Raw genomic sequence first — 18,988 nt, forward strand, 5'->3', positions numbered from 1 at the left:
ACTTGGAAGGATTTCAGTGACTCTTTTACTCAGCTGGCCCACTTGTGCCTCTAAATTTCTAATGGAGGACCTTATTTCATTCATGAAACTCAAAGTGGCCTTAGATAGATCAGAGACTATATTTGCCAAGCTAGATAGATTCTGCTCAGAGTTCTCTGTCTGTTTCTGAGTGGATGATGGAAAAGGTTTACTATTGTTAAATCTGTTTCTTCCACCATTATTAAAGCCTTGTTGAGGCTTTTGTTGATCCTTCCATGAGAAATTTGGATGATTTTTCCATGAGGGATTATAGGTGTTTCCATAGGGTTCACCCATGTAATTCACCTCTGCTATTGCACGGTTCTCAGGATCATAAGCTTCTTCTACAGAAGATGCCTCTATAGTACTGTTGGATGATTCCTTCAATCCATTCAGACTTCGAGAGATCATATTGACTTGCTGAGTTAATATTTTATTCTGAAGCAAAATATGGGATTCAGAGTATCAATTTCAAGAACTCCCTTCCTCATAGGTGTCCCATTACTCACAGGATTCCTTTCAGAGGTGTACATGAACTGGTTATTTGCAACCATGTCAATGAGTTCTTGAGCTTCTGCAGGCGTTTTCTTTAGGTGAATAGATCCACCTGCAGAGTGGTCCAGTGACATCTTTGATAGCTCAGACAGACCATCATAGAATATATCCAGGATGGTCCATTCTGAAAGCATGTCAGAAGGACACTTTTTGGTCAGTTCCTTGTATCTCTCCCAAGCTTCATAGAGGAATTCACCTTCCTTCTGTCTGAAGGTTTGGACATCCACTCTAAGCTTACTAAGCTTTTGAGGAGGAAAGAACTTGGCTAAGAAAGCCTTGACCAGCTTATCCCAAGAGTTCAGGCTATCTTTAGGTTGAGAGTCCAACCATACTCTAGCTCTGTCTCTTATAGCAAATGGGAAAAGCATAGGCCTGTAGACCTCGGGATCAACCCCATTGGTCTTAACAGTGTCACAGATCTGCAAGAATTCAGTTAAGAACTGAAAAGGATCTTCTGATGGGAGTCCATGGAACTTACAGTTCTGTTGTATCAGAGAAACTAATTGAGGTTTAAGCTCAAAGTTATTTGCTCCAATGGCAGGAATTGAGATGCTTCTTCCATGTAAATTGAAATTAGGTGCAGTAAAGTCACCAAGCATCTTCCTTGCATTGTTGTTATTTTCGGCCATGTCTCCTTCTTTTTCGAAATTTTCAGTCAGATTTTCTCCAGAGAATTGTGCTTTAGCTTCCCTTAGCTTCCTCTTCAGAGTCCTTTCAGGTTCAGGATCAGCCTCAACAAGAATGTTCTTATCCTTGTTCCTGCTCATATGAAAAAGAAGAAAACAGAAAAGAAAATATGGAATCCTCTATATCACAGTATAGAGATTCTTTATGCAAGTATAAGAAGAGAAGAATATAAGAAGGAGAATCCAAACACAAGGGTGAGGAGTATGTTCGAATTCTTAGATGAAGAGGGGTGTTAGTAATTAAATAAATAAATAGAAGGAGGTGAGAGAGAAGAATAATTCGAAAATTAAACAAAATAAAATAAAAATATTTTAAAATTAAATTTAAAATTTGAAAATTAAAATTGAAATTAAATTAAATTAAAATTAAAAACAATTAGTTAATTAAAAAGATTTTTGAAAAAGGGAAAGGTAGTTTTCGAAAATTAGAGAGAGTTAGTTAGTTAGGTAGTTTTGAAAAAGATAAGAATCAAACAAAAAGTTAAGTGGTTAATTGAAAAAGATTTGAAAATCAATTTTTGAAAAGATAAGAAGTTAGAAAAGATTTTTGAAAAAGATTTTGAAATTAGCAATAAAAAAGATATGATTGAAATATTAAAATGATATGATTTTGAAAATTAAAGTTGATTACTTGACTATCAAGAAACAAAAAGATTTGATTTTAAAGTTTAAAAATTGAACCTTTCTTACTAGGCAAGTAACAAACTTAATATTTTTGAATCAATCACATTAATTGTTAGCATTGAATTCAAAAATATGGAATAAAAATAAGAAAAAGATTTTGAAAATTAATTTGAAATTTTCGAAAATATGAAAGATAAATGAAAAAGATTTGATTTTTGAAAAAGATTTGAAAAAGATAGAATTTTTAAATTGAAAATTTGACTTGACTCATAAGAAACAACTAAATTTTAAAAACTTTTGACTAAATCAAATTAAATTTTCGAAAATTATGAGTGAAATAAGTGAAAGATAATTTTTTGATTTTTGAATTTTTAATGAAGAAAGAGAAAAACATAAATTGATGCAAAACATAAAAATTTTGGATTAAAATAAAAGATGCATGCAAGAACACTATGAGTTTCAAGATGAACACCAAGAACACTTTGAATGTCAAGATGAACACCAAGAACTTATTTTTGAAAAATTTATAGGAAAGGAAAAACATGCAAGACACAAAACTTAAAGATTTTTCATGTATAGACACTAACAAATTGAAAATGTATATGAAAAACGACAAAAGACACAAAACAAAAAAATATGAAGATCAAACAAGAAGACTTGTCAAGAACAACTTGAAGATCATGAAGAACAAGAAAGAGACTCAATGCATGTGTTCTTCGAAAAATTAAAGAAAAATTAAAAGCATGCAATTGACACCAAACTTAAAAACTGACACAAGACTTAAACAAGAAACATCAAATATTTTTGGTTTTATGATTTTATTAAATTTTTGTATTTTTCGAAAATTATTTTGAAAAAGAAAATAAGGATTTCAAAATTTTTAATAGGAATTCCAGTAATCTTGCATTGTTAGTCTAAAGCTCCAGTCTAGGAATTAGACATGGCTCACTAGCCAGCCAAGCTTTTAGTGAAAGCTTCGGTCCAAAAAACTAGACATGGCCAATGGCCAGCCAAGCTTCAGTAGGATATTACATGCATTGAAGTGATTAGTTGAATCCTCAGTCCAAAAGAATTTAGACGTGGATTTACAGCCAGCCAGGATTCAACAAATCATCATGAAACACTAGAATTCATTCTTAAAAATTCTGAAGAAAAAAATATTTTTTTGAAATAAATTTTTTTATTATTTTCAAAAATAAGAAATAATAAAAACAAAAAGGTTAAAATTAAAATAAAGTTACCTAATATGAATAACGAGATGAACCGTCAGTTGTCCAAACTCAAACAATCCCCGACAACGGCGCCAAAAACTTGGTGCACAAAATTGTGATCATCAATGGCGCCAACAACTTGGTACGCATAATTGTAATCTCAACTCTTTATCACAACTTCGCACAACTAACCAGCAAGTGCACTGGGTCGTCCAAGTAATAAACCTTACGTGAGTAAGGGTCGATCCCACGGAGATTGTCGGCCTGAAGCAAGCTATGGTCACCTTGTAAATCTCAGTCAGGCGAATTCAAATGGGTATGGTGAATTGATAATAAAAATATAAATAAAATATAAACTGGGATAGAGATACTTATGTAATTTATTGGTGAGAATTTCAGATAAGCGTATAGAGATGCTTTCGTTCCTCCTGAACCTCTGCTTTTCTGCTGTCTTCATCCAATCATTCCTACTCCGTTCCATGGCAAGCTTTATGTAGGGCATCACCGTTGTCAATGGCTACATCCCATCCTCTCTGTGAAAATGGTCCAATGCGCTGTCACTGCATGGCTAATCATCTGTCGGTTCTCGATCATACTGGAATAGGATTTACTATCCTTTTGCGTCTGTCACGACGCCCAGCACTCGCGAGTTTGAAGCTCGTCACAACCATCCCTTCCCAGATCTTACTCGGAATACCACAGACAAGGTTTAGACTTTCCGGATCTCAAGAACGGCCATCCATGGGTTCTAACTTATACCACGAAGATTCTAATATCTCGGACTCGGTCCCTTGTTTTAGATATCCAAGAGATACCCATTCAATCTAAGGTAGAACGGAAGTGGTTGCAGGCACGCGTTCATAAGTTGGGAATGATGATGATTGTCACGATCATCACATTCACATTGAATTGCGAATGAATATCTTAGAAGCGGAATAAGTTTGTATTGAATAGAAAAACAGTAGTACTTTGCATTAATCCATGAGGAACAGCAGAGCTCTACACCTTAATCTATGGTGTGTAGAAACTCTACCGTTGAAAATACATAAGTGATGAAGGTTCAGGCATGGCCGAATGGCCAGCCCCCAAACGTGATCTAAAGATGAAACTAAAGATGTAAATACAATAGTAAAAAGTCCTATTTATACTAAACTAGTTACTAGGGTTTACAGAATGAGTAATTGATGCAGAAATCCACTTCCGGGGCCCACTTGGTCTGTTCTTGGGCTGAGCATTGAGCTTTACACATGTAGAGTCTTCTCTTGGAGTTGAACGCCAGTTTGTAACCTGTTTCTGGCGTTTAACTCCACTTTGCAACCTGTTTTTGGCGTTTAACTCTAGAATGTAGCATGGAACTGGTGTTGAACGCCAGTTTTCGTCTTTTATCCTTAATCAAAGTATGGACTATTATATATTTCTGGAAAGCCCTCGATGTCTACTTTCCAACGCATTTGAGAGTGCACCATTTGGAGTTCTGTAGCTCGAGAAATTCCATTTTGAGTGCAGGGAGGTCAGAATCCAACAGCATCTGCAGTCCTTCTTCAACCTCTAAATCTGATTTTTGCTCAAGTCCCTCAATTTCAGCTAGAAATTACCTGAAATAATAGAAAAATACACAAACTCATAGTAAAGTCCAGAAATGTGATTTTTAATTAAAAACTAATAAAAGTATACTAAAAACTAACTAAATTATACTAAAAATTATGTAAAAACAATCCAAAAAGCGTATAAATTATCCGCTTATCAGGAGCTGAATCCAATTCTCTTCCCACCTGATAAGGATAACTAGGATAGGACTTAAATTTCTTATACCTTGCCAAGAGTTTTATTATTTATTTAAATTAATACCTACAGTTTACTTTCTTTCCATTTACTATTCTTACTTTTTACCTTATACATCAAAAAACCCAAAAATATATTTTTACTGATAACCAATAATAAATCATACTGCCCTGCAACTCCTTGAGAAGACGACCCGAGGTTTAAATACTTCTGTTATAAATTTTATTGGGTTTTGTTACTTGTGACAACCAAACTTTTGTATGAAAGGATGATTGCTTGATTTAGAAACTATACTTGCAAGGAGAATTTATTGTAAATTCTAAACCATCAATCTTCAGTTCATCAAAATGGCGCCGTTGCCGGGGAGTTACAACTGTGTGCCTTATTATTGGTTATTATAAATATTTTCTTTTGCTTGTTTATTTCTTTTTATTTTTGTTTTAATTTTTATTATTTACTATGAACTCTCACCCTTATCGCTTTGAGTTTGGTTCTAATAATGTTGAAAGGAATGGAAGCTATAACAGGAACATGCATCAAGGTCAAAACAATCAAAGATGGACAGAGCCACGAGGATCTGATCAACCCTTTAGGCAACAATACCTTCCAAACTATCATGGACGACGACCATTCAGCAATGCATGTCGAAACAATAGTTGTGATGGACCCCCTTGTAATTACCGACAAGCCCCATCATACGCCTATGAACCACCTCTTCAACACAGCTTTGAACCACCACACTCACAAGCCAACTATCACCATTCACCTCCATATAACCCTAACCCGTATCCACCCCAATTCCAACCTAATTACTCCCAAGAACCACCACTCCCCTATGCACCATGTCCATATCCATCACTCCAAGAATCAAGGGAGCAACTCAAGGAAACATTTGACAGATTTCATGCAACACTTCACCAATTAAATCAAGTGATAAATAGACTACCTTCCCGACGTTCGGACACTCAAGAAACCCCCATGGCTTCATGTGGACAAACTAATGAAGAACGCAGCATGAAGGAGATACTAGAAACCCCACTAGACAGTACAGAGCATGATTTTGTACTAAAACAAGTGGAGGAAGCTAAAATTATAGAAGAAGAAGAATTGGTTGAAGACTTAGGAGACGCTAAACCTCCATGGGAATGCAGAATTGTGGAGAACCCCGTTAAGAAATTTACAATCGATGCTAAGGAGGATAGTGCGCAACCTCCAAGGCAAGAATCTTATGAAGAACTGGACGGAATAATTCAACAAGCAAGTTTCCTTGATGATGAAGACCACGAGTCCAATTCTCCTAGTAATGAACTTGCATTCGCAAGTGAATTCTTTGAGATGGAAGAATCTTCCCCAAGTGAATACAAAGATGATGTAGAGGTAGATTTTTCACAACCTCCAATTTATGACTTAAGTGATGAGGAAGATATCGAGGACTTCGATCAAGACATGGTTACAACTGAAGAAATTTGCAAGGAAGTGGAAGAATTCACAGAAGAACACGAGGGAGTAGAGCTTGCAAAACCACTGGAAACACCTATCCCAAGGCCATTACCACCGAATACTAAATTTAAGTGGGTAAAATCCTTAGCTTTTATCTTTACTTTTCCACTTGAATATGGTTTGCTTGAAATAGATGGTCAGCTTAGAGCTCTTTGCGGCTTTAAGAGTAAAAAGAAAATGGTTTGTGCTCAAGGCTGGTATGCAAGATTCAATAAGGTTCCACGCTTCAATCTGAAGTGTAAGGATTGGTTTTGAGTTAAATTGAATGGGTATCGAAGAATGTTTGGCCATCTTGGTGAGAATGCAACTTTCAAATCGCCCGGCTGGAAAAATATAAATCAAGACAAAGGCAGATATAAGAGCAAGGTTTGGGATCCTGGAATCTATTCTGACATTCAACACCCCAGGAACCTGAAAATCTGTTTGAATTTACTCAAAGGTTTTACGTGCCTAGTTTGGGAGCCCGGAGGCTGTTGGCATTCCAAACAGTGGTGGAGATTTTTGGATGAATTCAAGCACAAGCCACCATAGCAGGAAGCTCATCAAAAGTCCAACTTAAGGACTTTAACTAAAAGTGCTAGGTGGGAGACAACCCACCATGGTACGATCGTTCCTTCTTCAATTTTATTTCGTTTTGTTTATTTTTATTTTATATTATTTTCATTGAACCTGGAATTATTCATAGCATCTACATTGGCATTGCATATTGCATACTGCATAATTGCATAAAAAAAGTCAACCCACGCGAGCGCACAGGCCACGCGTGGGCGTCGAATGAAAATCAGCGTAAAGATCCAACACCCAGAAAGTTGGGCTAGAATCATGCGGCTGGTGTGAGTTTAGCACAAATCGGCTCACGCATTCGTGTCCCTGATGCGAACGCGTCACTTGCACTATGCACATCCCACGCGAAAGCGTGAGCGACGCGTCCGCGTCGCATGGATTTTATGAACCCCCTTGGAAACAGAGAGTTGCGCCAAAACGACGTTGGAAGTGTGCGTTTAGCACAATTTTCAGCGACGCGTTCGCGTGCTTTACGCGTACGCGTCCCTTACCTTTATCCCTATTCATGCGATCGCGTCAATGACGCGTTCGCGTCAACACCCCTTTTCGCCCAATTAACGCGATCGCGTGCTCCACGAGTTCACGTGGATTCGAAAACACTAACCCCCAGTCACGCGAAACCTTACCCTTTCACGCGAAAACCCACCACCACCCCCCATCTGCAACCTCTCTTCCTCCCATCTCTCAACCACCAGCCCTCCTCGCCGCCCAAACCCGACCGCGACGCCTCCCCGACCCCCCCTCCTTGCTCTTCCCTCCCTCCTCTTCTTCCTTCTCCCCTTTCCTTCTCCCTCCACGCCCAACCACCACTGTTGCCGCCCCGTACCGCGCCACCACTACCGCGCCACCCACCCCCATACCCCCACCCAACCACCAACAAACCACCACAACACAACACTCACCCCTCATCTCTTCTCCTGCACCTAAACCGCCCCTGGCTCCACCTCGGACCGTTGCCACGCCGCCGCCCATCGCCACTGTGTCGTTGCCAACCCCACCACCATCTTTCTTAGCCTACTTTCTGTTTCTACACGCTAGGTTCCACCGAACACCGATTTCGTTTTAATCAGTTCGTTGCATATTTTACAGTTTTTGTTCGAAATAGGATAGTTAGAGATGCATGATTGTAGTGGATTTTAGGTGGTTAGGTAGCTAGGATGTGGTTAGTGGATTTAGGCCTGATAATTGCACCGTTCGTGCTAACTGTTTTTATCTGATTCGCAATTCTGAACTTGATATGATGATGTGATGTTCATATGTTCTTCTTCATATTTCATATTGCTGTTAAACTGTTCTTTAATGTTTTTGCTATTTGTTAATCTTTTCAACACTATTTACTTTCATATGAACTGAATTTTTCTGCTGTTTTACTACCCGAAAACATCCAATTTTAGCCAGAATGCTGCCCAATTTTCTACAAATTTATGGTTTAATCTACTCCATTCATGTATTGGTTTGAAAACTTACTATTTTGCATTACTTAGCTACAACCAAACAAATTCATGAATGCACGGGCTAGCATTCTTATTCCCTTTTGTTCCCTGAGTAGTAAATTGCTTCTTGATGATTTTATTCTCATTTTAAACTTACTTCATTTATCAAGAATTATCATCAATAAATTGCACTACTTGCTTGAATATGAGTTGATTGCTCCTCATCTTTGTGAATTTCTTGGTAACTAGGAAAACCATTCTCATGCCACTCACTTTAACTTCCTTTTTAACTCATAACCAGCTCTACTTTCTAACTTCTTTTGGTTTTTCCTTAACAACTTTAACTTTCTAACTATAGGCATGATTACTGCTTTTCCTAATTAACTTGAATTCCACTTCTATTATATTTTGGATTGTGATTTTTCATCTCATCTTTTTAACTCGAATTCAATCCAAAATGTACATATATTTACCTCATATTCTGCTTCTATTGCTCTTTTTGCCTTTATGCTTACATTGACAAATTCCTACTTGCCTACTTGTTTTCCTGCTTTAATTCTTCAATTATATCCTGCTACTCCTACTTTTCAGGATGTCTGAAGCCTAAAGAAAAGGAAAAGGCAAGGCTACTACAGGCAAACAAAAAAGAGGAGAATCTTCTACCTCTATCTTGGATCTCCTTCACGACGATTCCTGGCGGGAAAAGAACTTTACCCCGCAGGAAAAGGCCGACCAGCTCCTCACTGCACAGATACTGTGAGCTCAAGTATCCAGTGTTTGCCACTACCAGGAACCTCTACCTGGAGAGATCTCTTAAAATTCCAGAAGAACTCACCCAGTACACCTCCGAACAGATAAAACAAAGAGGCTGGTTCTTCATGGAAAGGAACTTAACAGAGACCAATGCCTCCTGGGTCAGAGAATTTTATTGTAACTATTTCAAGACCTCCCTGGATGCAGTGAACCTCAGAGGGAAACAAATTTTGGTCACTGAGGAAGCTATTGAGGACATCCTCCGGCTTCAGCCTAAGCCAGATCAGGCTAACGGTTACCAAAAGGCTGAGGAGCATATGAGATACATGAAATTTGACTAGGATGTAGTCAAGCAGAGAATAGCCCTTGATCCTACTGCCCCATGGGTCATGGGAAAGAACACAGTGATGCCTAAGGGAATCAAGTTGATTTACTTGAATGATGAGGCTCGGCTTTGGTAGCAGATCCTGAGTAATTATGTGATGCCAAGCACTCATGAGACAGAGGTGCCCGCTGCTATGATCACCCTCATCTGGTGTGTGATGAAGGGTAAGGACCTGTATCTTCCATGTTTCATCAGATATTATATGGCCAGGGTCGATGTTAGAGGAACTCTCCCTTTACCTTATCTGATCACCCAGCTAGGCCGCCGAGCTGACGTGCCTTGGGAGCTGGCTGATGAGAAGCCAACTGCTGCAGACTGCAAGAAGATCATTCCTCACAGCAAGAAGTTTCAGGCATTAGGGTACAGACCTCCTTTTCTCACTGCCTCGGGTGAGGCAGCCACATCTTTAGATGCCCCTTCTGCATCCGCTGCTGCACCAGCCCCATCCACTGCACCTTCACCTGCTCCTGAGCCCATTTATCATCTGGTGCACCGCCTCTTCGCATGCCTGGATCGTATGGAGCGTCGCAACAAGCGACGCTATGAGCACCTCAAGTTGATGATCCAATCCGACAGCGACATCCCCTCTGAGCCTGACACCGTTTCTGAGCCATCTGATGTGGAAGCGGATGATCATGAGGAGGAGGCACATGCCCAGGCAGAGCAGGGAGGACCTGAGTAGGCTGCACCCCACCATGAGGAGCCCCACCAGATCTAGGCCGCAGATCCAGAGATTTCTATACAGACAGAGCCTCCGCTTCAGCAGGAAGCTCCTCCTACACTTATTCAGACTGCAGACCCTCAGCCTACCACAGAGACACCAGCAGCCCATCCTTCCGAAGATAACACTTCTCACACCCAGCTTCAGTGAGCATCGAGGATGATGCTAACATTTAAGTGTGGGGAGGTCGCCATCTCTGGCATACTATTTTGGTGAACCACTCTTCAGACATTTTTTTATCCTATTTTGTTTATTTTTCTGTATTTTTATCTTTATTTTTATTTTTTATCTTATCTTGTCTTTCAGTACTTGCACATTTTTCTGTATTTTTATAGTATTTCTACATTTTCACTTTAGTTTATATACTTATCTTAGATATTTAGTTTAGTCTAGTTGCAATTTTAGTTATTAAGTCGTGATATAGAACATATAGATCAATTAGTTTAGTTTATCCTTTTTAGCATACGATAACTTGGATTAATTGAAAGTAAAAAAAGAGTAAACTAAAAACTTTAGTATAACAGAATCACAACAATCTACATACTATATATAGTAATAAATGATTGGTTAATTTAAAGAACATTTTTTCAAGGAAGAACACTAAGATTTTAAGGGTCATCCTAAGATTCACATTGAGAATAATGAAAACTCTTGATTTCTACTTGCTTGATATACATAACTGATATATGGTTTTTGAGCTAGAGAACACACAACCTGTGAGTTTTTGAGCCTATCTGTATGGTTACATTATTTAACCATGATCTTTGTATGTCTGTATTCAATATTTGTTGATTTGTTAGATGAAGAACAAAGTTTTAGAAAGCAAGAATAGAAAAGAATAGAGTGATTAGCCCCAAACACTGAGTGAATAGAGAGTAAACACAAATTCAGTAAGGGTTCAATAGCTCATCACCATATATCTCTGCTTAATTGTTTAATTGTCTTGCAAGCTTATGAAATAATTTAACCCAACTCAATTGTGACAGTGCCTTAACAAATATTTAGGTTTGGCTATACATGTATGATTCCTTGAAAATATGAAACAAATTAACCACATGTAAGCTCTATATATATATATAGGTGGGTGATAATTAAAATTGCATGATTCATGTAGGTAGTTTGCATTTAGAATAGATTGCATTTCATGAGATTTCACCATTCTAACTTCACTCTTTCTCTTGGATTTAGCATGAGGACATGCTATTGTTTAAGTGTGGGGAGGGTGATAAACCCATATTTTATGATATATTTTGTGCTCAATTTAAGTGATTTATTCAATCCTTCACCCACTTATTCATGTAAATTGCATGGTTTTACTTTCCCTTCCTTATTTTATTATATATGTGAAAAACATGTTTTCTATGCTTTAAAAATATTAATCTTAATTACCCTTTTATTACCATTCGATGCCGTGATTCGTGTGTTAAGTATTTTCAGATCTCATAGGGCAGGAATGACCGAAAGGATTAAAGGAAACATACAAAAATGGAAGGAAAGCACAAAAATAGAGTTTTGAAGAAAAGGCAGCGACGCGAACGCATGGACGACGCGAACGCGTGCCTAGCGCGAAAATGCAGCGATGCGAACGCCTGACCGATGCGTACGCGTGACAAGAAAAACCCCCAGATGACGCGAACGCGTGACCCACGCAGACGCGTGATAGACGCCACATACAAAAATCTGCAGAAAATGCCCCCAGCGATTTCTGGACCCTTTTTCGGCCCAAATCCAAGCCAGAAACATAGAATATAAGTCAGAGAATGGAGGAATCAAGGGATAGACACAGAACAACTCATAATTCACAATTTTAGGTTTTAGATTTAGTTTTTAGAGAGAGAGGTTCTCTCCTCTCTCTTAGGATTTAGGATTAAGATTTCTCTTATTTTTAGGATTGCTTCTACAGTCACAGGTTCAATGTTCTTTTAAATTACTTTCTAGTTTTATTTATTCTATTATTTTAATTGTTATTTATCTTGTCAGATTTGGCTTATGAACCATTCATGTTATGATTTTCCTAATTAATATAATTTGAGGTATTTCAGACTAATAATTGTCTTATTCTATTTATGATGATTTCAATTCAATTTAGATTTATTTTTCCCTTTTGGCTTGGGTTAAGTAATTTATAATACTTGAGTTATCAAACTCAACTGTTGATTGGAATTGGAATTCTTTGCTGGTTAATTTGTACTCCAATAACTCTAGTCTCTCCACAGGAGTTGACTAGGACCTGAGGATCAAATTAATTTGTCTACTTGACTTTCCTTTGTTTAGCAAGGGTTAATTAAAAGTGGGAGCTGAATCCAATTCTCTTCGCACCTGATAAGGATAACTAGGATAGGACTTAAATTTCTTATACCTTGCCAAGAGTTTTATTATTTATTTAAATTAATTCCTATAGTTTACTTTCTTTCCATTTACTATTCTTGCTTTTTATCTTATACATCAAAAAACCCAAAAATACACTTTTACTCATAACCAATAATAAATCATACTGCCCTGCAACTCCTTGAGAAGACGACCCGAGGTTTAAATACTTTGGTTATAAATTTTATTGGGTTTTGTTACCTGTGACAACCAAACTTTTGTATGAAAGGATGATTGCTTGGTTTAGAAACTATACTTACAACGAGAATTTATTGTAAATTCTGAACCATCAATCTTCAGTTCATCACACACCCCTATGCGTACGCACACATCTTGAAAATTCTTCTGGGTGTTGATAAACCCCATCTGTAGGGTTTATCTTGTATTGGCTTTAGGGGATTTTATGACCTTTTACCCACATTTATCCAATGAAATAGCATGCTTTCATGATTGTCTCCTAATTTGTGCTTAAGAGTGAAAACATACTTTCTAGGTTTTAAAATAGCTAAATTTAATTTGCCTTGATTCCATTAGATGCCTTGATTTATTTGTTAACTGATTTCAGATTTAGGAGGCAAATATTAGATCAAGGGAATGAAGGAAAAGCATGTAAAAATGGAGAACTCATGAAGAAATGAAGGAATCGCAAAAGCTGTCAAGCCGACCTCTTCGCACTCAATCGACCATAACTTGAGCTATAGAGGTCCAAATGATGCGGTTTTAGTTGCGTTGGAAAGCTAACATCTAGGGCTTCAAAATGATATAAGATTTGCTATAGTTGAATTGCGGATAGGGGTGCGCACGCGCACGGTACTCGTACATGCCGATGGGTGCACTTGATCCACTTAATGCAACTTGTGGCCAGCGATTTTAGAAGCCTTGTGGGCCCAATCCAACTCATTTCTGAAGCTATTTAAGTCAAGGATTGAAGGGGAGTTAACATAATTTTGACCATTAGTCATAGTTTAAGCTTTAGAAGTAGTTAGAGTTGGTTTCTAGAGAGAGAAGCTCTCACTTCTCTCTAGAATTAGGATTAGGTTTTAGATCTAGATCTACTTCTTCTCCTCTTCTAATTTTCCTTTTTCTTTCCTTAATTGTTCTCTTGTAATTGTAGAATTCTTCTTCTATTGTAATTCCTTTGTATTGTTAGTTGTAGTTTATGAACTTTCTTTTGTAGATCTACATTTTTCCTTCAATGCAATTGGTAAGTTCTTTATTGTTTCATAATTGTTTTGCCTTTCTATTGTTAATCTTTTACTTTTGTAGTTGTAGATTCCTTTAATTCTTACAATTAAAAATGTTTGCCTTTATTGCATTCTATGTGTTTGTTAAAATGCCTCTTCTAGATATGAGTTAGATTTTGTTCCTTTTGGCCTAGGTAGAGTAATTAGTGACACTTGAGTTATCAAACTCTTTTGTTGATTGATAATTAGAGATTGCTAATTGACTTGGATACCACTAAAGCTAGTCTTTCCTTAGGAGTTGGCTAGGACTTGTGGAATCAAGTTAATTCATCCACTTGACTTTCCTCCATGGTTAGACGTTAACTAAGTGGTAGCAATGGACAATTCTCATCACAATTGAGGAGGATAATGAGGATAGGACTTCCAATTCTCATAACCTTGCCAAGAGCTTTCATAGTTGTTAGTTTACTTTCATTGCCATTTACTTTTCTTGTCTCTTACCCCCAAAACCCCAAAAAATATCTCATAGCCAATAACAAGAACATTTGTTTGCAATTCATAGGGAGAATGACCCGAGGTTCAATACTTTGGTTTTATAAATTTAGGAGTTTATTTTAGTGACAAACAAAATTTTTGATGAAATGATTAATGTTGGTTTAGAAACTATACTTTACAACGAGGATTTATTGTGAATTCTAAACCGTCAAAATTCCTAATCATCAAAATGGCGCCGTTGCCGGGGAGTTGCAATAGTGTTATATTATTGGTTATTGTACATATGTGAATATTGTGAATAGTTTGCTTGTTTGATTTAGTAGCTAGATTTTATCTCCTTATTTTTGTGCCTTTTATTTTTGTCTTTGCTATCATGAATTCTCACTTTGGCTATAAGTTTGGTTCGAATTGTGTTGTAGGAAATGTGAACTTCAATGACCACATGCATCAAGGATGGAACCAACAAAGATGGGGGGAGCCTCAAGGAATTGATCACTCCTATTGGCAACAACCTCCGGATACTTATAGGTATAATCACCATCCTAATGCATGTCAATTCAATGGCTATGGTGAATCTTTTTATGACAATCAATCACCACCATCATATGCATATGAATCTTATCCTCAACATGAACCTCAACCATTCTCACAAGTCTCTCATTACCAAACACCTCCCTATGATCCATATCCATCATATGACCAAGAACCATATTTCTATGACCATTATGAGCAAGAACATTTGGAACCACCACAACCCTATCAAGATTATTACCGTGAGCCACCTCAATGCACATCATCTCCATACCCTTACCAAGAAGAACCACCTTTCCACTATGAACCTTCTCTCCAAAATGATGAACCCTCTTATCCACCGCAAGCCCCAATAGATGAGTCTCTTACCTTGCTACTTCAAGGACAAGCGGATATGCAAAGGAACACCCTAGAGTTTGTGACTAACTTGACCAAAGTAGTGCATACTTTATCCTACCAATACTTGAACACTCAAGGTGCTTCCATAGCCACATGTGAAGAATCAATTGAAGAGCATAGCATGAAGGAGAGATTGGAAACTCTGGTGGAAAATAAGGGATGTCGCTTTGTATTGGAGCAATTGGAAGAGCCTATGATCATTGAAGAAAAGGAAGAAGTGGTTGAAGATTTAGGAGATGTTGAAAGTCCATAGGAATGTAGCATCATTGAGCACTCTTCCAAGAAGCTTGATATTGATGTCGAGGAGGGTGCATGGTATGCGAAATTGTTACTCTGAGGTTGTAAATTTTGTTGTTCGTTCTCTCCCTGGCAATGGCGCCAAAGCCTAGTGCATAATACCATGGTCCAAACATAACTTCATAACTTCGCACAACTAACCAGCAAGTGCACTGGGTCATCCAAGTAATAAAACCTTATGTGAGTAAGGGTCGATCCCACGGAGATTGTTGGTATGAAGCAAGCTATGGTCATCTTGTAAATCTCAGTCAGGCGGATATTAAATGCTTATGGAGTTTTCGAATAATAATAATAAATAAACAGAAAATAAAGATAAAGATACTTATGTATATCATTGGTGAGAATTTCAGATAAGCGTATAGAGATGCTTTCATTCCTCTGAACCTCTGCTTTCCTGCTGTCTTCATCCAATCAGTCCTACTCCTTTCTATGGTAAGCTTTATGTAGGGTATCACCTTTGTCAATGGCTACATCCCATACTCTCTATGAAAAAGGTCCAAATGCTCTGTCACGGCACGGCTAATCATCTGGAGGTTCTTGATCATACTGGAATAGGATTCACCCTCCTTTTGCGTCTGTCACTACGCCCAGCACTCGCGAGTTTGAAGTTCGTCACAGCCATCTCTTCCCAGATCCTACTCGGAATACCACAAATAAGGATTAGACTTTTTCGATCTCAGGAATGGCCATCCATGGGTTCTAACTTATACCACGAAGATTCTAATATCTCAGACTCGGTCCTCTGTATTAGATATCTAAGAGATACTCATTCTAGCTTGTTGCATGTAGAACGGATGTGTTTGTCAGGCACGCGTTCATAAGTGAGAATGATGATGAGCATCACATAATCATCACATTTATCATGTTCTTGGGTGCGAATGGATATCTTAGAAGTGGAATAAGTTGAATTGAATAGAAAAACAGTAGTACTTTGCATTAATTCATGAGGAACAGCAGAGCTCTACACCTTAATCTATGGAGTACAGAAACTCTACCGTTGAAAATACATAAGTGATGAAGGTTCAGGGATGGCCGAATGGCCAGCCCCCAAACGTGATCAAAGGATCAAAGGATAATCCCAAGATCATAAGACGTAAATACAATAGTAAAAAGTCCTATTTATACTAAACTAGTTACTAGGATTTACAGAAGTAAGTAATTGATGCATAAATCCACTTCTGGGGCCCACTTGGTATGTGCTTGGGCTGAGTTTGAAGTTTACACGTGCAGAGGCTTCTTTTGGAGTTGAACGCCAAGTTGTAACGTGTTTTTGGCCTTCAACTCTGGTTCGTGACGTGTTTCTGGCGTTTAACTCTAGACTGCAGCATAGAACTGGCGTTCAACGCCCTTTTGCGTCATCTAAACTCGAACAAAGTATGGACTATTATATATTTCTGGAAAGCCCTGGATGTCTACTTTCCAACGCAATTGGAAGCGCGCCATTTGGAGTTTTGTAGCTCCAGAAAATCCACTTTGAGTGCAGGGAGGTCAGAATCCAACAACATCAGCAGTCCTTCTTCAACCTCTGAATCTGATTTTTGCTCAAGTCCCTCAATTTAAGCCAGAAAATACCTGAAATCACAGAAAAACACACAAAATCATAGTAAAGTCCAGAAATGTTAATTTAACATAAAAACTAATAAAAATATCCCTAAAAGTAACTAGATCCTACTAAAAACATACTAAAAACAATGCCAAAAAGCGTATAAATTATCCGCTCATCAGTGCACAACCTCCAAGGCATATCATAGTCGGAGACTTGGAAGAGGTTTATCAAGAGATGGATTCAATCATGGATGAGTTTTTATCTACAATTGAATCCTTTTCCATTGGACATGAAGTCAAAATTATAGAAGAATGTGCACAACCTCCCATATTCTTGGTGAGCAATGAAGAAGAGAGTGAATCGGAAGAAAGCCACCAAGGGGAAAAGGTTGAAATCGAAAAAGCTTGCGAAGAGGTGGAAACAACAAAAGAAGAGCTTAAAGAAGTAGACCTCGCATTGTCTAAGTGTGGGGAGGTCTCCCTCCCCATGTCACCATCCAACACAACATTCAAGTGGGTAAAATTCTTATCCCTAAGCTTTACTTTCTCACTTGAATATGGTTTAATTGAAAATGATGGTCAACTTAGAGGTATTTGTGGAGTTCAGAGTAGGAAAGACTTGTGTAGTGGTTGGAAACCATTCTAAGCTCATGATGGTTGCATGCTCAAAGTTGTATAGTAACAGTTGGTGGAGAACCAAATTGCATGGGTCTAAGAAGTTGTTTGGAAGCTTCTTTGAGAATTCTTAGGTCATGCCACCCGGATGGAATAATGATGACCAACTTATGGACGGATGTCAAAACAAAGTGTGGGATCCCGGATCGCACAAGGGAAATCCAATTTGGGAGCTCATGATTTGTGAAGAACTCCATCAAAGTTTGAAGATATTAAGATTGAAGAATGGAGCTTATTGGAGACTCAAGCATTGGTGGATGTTCAAGGATAGCTTTAAGCACAAGCCACCTTGAGAGGAGCTCCCCATAAGTCCAACTTAAGGACAATAAACAAAAGTGCTAGGTGGAAGACACCCCACCATGGTAAACTCTTTCCACTCTCTTGTAGTTTTGATTAATAAGTGATTTGAGTTACCATTGTAGATAGTTTTCTTTCCATGTATTTGTTTCAATAAATTGGTTGTAGGTTGCTTGTGGAGCAAACTCTTTTGCTTGTATTTGAAGATTTTCAAAAAGTCAAAAAGATTTTTTGTCATCTTGTATTTTTTTTAGCTAATTTTGAGTTGTAGGAAGTGTTAGGAGGATTTTGAGCTATTTTTGCTATTTCTGAAAAAAAAGGGGCCAAGGACGCGTACGCACGCTGTGCGCGTGCACGTCCATATGCGAATGAAGGCCCATACTCTTTCCAGAGAGTTGGGCCACTCTCGCGCCAACACTGGGCCGATGGCACAACCGCTTGCACGCGTGCATGCACTGCGCCCATACGCGTCGGTAAACATATTTTTGCAATGCACACGCCCGCGCACCTATCGCGTGCGCGTCAATGCGTTGAAATGGTTTCCAGACCACCAACCCAAGAGTTGTGCTGAGCCTGGGCCAGCATTAAGCCTCTAGCCCAACGCACCTCACGCGGACACGCACTGTACGCGTCCGCACCCATGCCTCCATCCCTCATTGATGCCAGGGCATCTTGGCCAGTTTCACTGACCTTTTTCTTTACAATTTTAGGGTAGTTTCATGGATTTTCTTAGTAAATAAGCAAGTTTTGGGTGAATATACACTTACAACTTGATTCAAGCAAACATTGTGAACTTTACATGATTTCATGAGAATTATGCATGAATTGAATGATAAAATGGATGATGCATGATCTCATGACTTGGAACAAAGCTTTGATGCACCTTGTTTGTTTGATTTCAGAACAAAGGAAGTAAGGAAGAGCCACGTTAGCAGCCACGTTAGTCTCACTAACGTGACCACTAAC

At 38.3% G+C, this 18,988-nt stretch overlaps 1 non-coding gene across 1 annotated transcript; it reads left to right on the forward strand.

Annotated features, from left to right (window-relative positions):
- Positions 1 to 701: 701 nt before the first annotated feature.
- Positions 702 to 809, forward strand: LOC112731855 (small nucleolar RNA R71). Its single transcript, XR_003167610.1, has one exon. It is a non-coding gene; the product is annotated as a small nucleolar RNA R71 (small nucleolar RNA).
- The last annotated feature ends 18,179 nt before the right edge of the window (positions 810 to 18,988 follow it).

This window comes from Arachis hypogaea, chromosome 12, assembly GCF_003086295.3.
Source record: "Arachis hypogaea cultivar Tifrunner chromosome 12, arahy.Tifrunner.gnm2.J5K5, whole genome shotgun sequence".
NCBI classification, from domain to species: Eukaryota; Viridiplantae; Streptophyta; class Magnoliopsida; order Fabales; family Fabaceae; genus Arachis; species Arachis hypogaea.